Source organism: Trypanosoma conorhini (assembly GCF_003719485.1).
Source record: "Trypanosoma conorhini strain 025E chromosome Unknown Tco_14.4_contig_00079, whole genome shotgun sequence".
Lineage (NCBI taxonomy): Eukaryota > Euglenozoa > Kinetoplastea > Trypanosomatida > Trypanosomatidae > Trypanosoma > Trypanosoma conorhini.
The window spans coordinates 1-1,412 of record NW_021704166.1 but is presented as its reverse complement, the minus strand read 5'-3'; positions in this window follow the sequence as shown (position 1 = coordinate 1,412).

Genomic DNA, 1,412 nt, shown 5'->3' with positions numbered 1-1,412 from the left:
TGGGCATATTTCTATTCGTCGCACGACGAGCGCGAGAGGTGGCACGAGGGTGCGGCCGCAAGTGTGTGTGTCTGGGCTGGGAAACAACCGCAAATAAATCTAGCATCGAAAGCAACAAATTAAGACGAGCGGGAGGCTATGAACATTCAATTACGTGAATCTGAAGATGATGTGCATGGGAAGGAAATAAAGGAATTTAAAAAAAATAGACTGGATACAGTTGTAAAAAGATGTGCGCCTGCACGTTTACACGTCATCATTTCCATCGTTGGCATCGCTGGGAAGCTGTGAGCGGACTTCAAAGGGATATGGTGGGCAGGTGCAATCACCCCGTGGTACCCGCTAACTTCGCCTGCTTTTTTTTTCTTTTGGTGTAATTTGAGGATAAGTGCAGGGAACTTTCGCGGCGCTCCGGTCGCCGACGCGGAGTTGCTGCAGGCAGCAGGTGCGACTGCGCCGGCTCCTGCGCAGGACGGAGAAGCCTGGCGCCTCCCATTGCTTTTTCGTGCAGGAAGGACCGACAGGCACGCCCCCAGGACGGAAGGCGCGGCCTCGAGGTAATAATGAGGAGGTCCCAGGCGAGACGGATGCCCCCTTTGGGGAACGTTTTTCCCACCTTTCTGCCCCCGGGGTTGGCGGAGTCAGTCCCCCAGTTGGGTTTGGACGCTTCCTGTTTTTCTTTTGCGGCGTGGGGGAGTGTCTGCCGGTGGAGACACCGCGGTTCTTTCGTTACCGGGTCGCAGGCAGTCACCGTCGTTGGGCGTACACGTTGACACAAAGGCTATGGGGTCCGCCCGGGGGTTCCGCGGATTCTGAACTCAGCCGCTGCAGGTGCTCCGGGAGTTGCCCCTTTCCGGTGGGCAGCGCCCTCTCATTTGCGCGTGGAAGCCTGGTTGCACGCTCCATGCGTACCACAGACCGGCGCGTGTGCCCCGGGGGTAGCCAAGCCGCCCCCGACGACTCCGAGCCGGAGGCGACGGCCCATGCACCTCTCGGCGTGAACTTTGCTCATTCTTCGCACTCGCGTACTGTTTCTGCGTGTTCTCTGCGACGGAGGTTGCCGCCTCCAAGTTTCTGTGTGCCACGACAATTTGGGGCGGCCGCCTGGGGGAGTATCGTTTTTTCCTTTTTCTACTTTTTTTAAAACTTTTCAGGGCGGTGCGCCGGCGCATGCTCGCTGTTCTATTGAGGGAGTCTCCTCGGGCGATCGCGGGCCCCGCTTTTTCCTCTGACACACGTCGGTTGTGTGGCTTCGCGGCGCTCGCAGGATTCCTCTGGGGGTGCGCGAATTGACAAATTTTGAAAATTGCAGAATCCCGGCGACTTGCCCCGTCGCGGGTGCGGATTCAGACGGTTGTTGCGCGCTGCCGCTTCTGGCTGCTGCAGGCGTCGAGGTGGCCGGGGAACCGCTG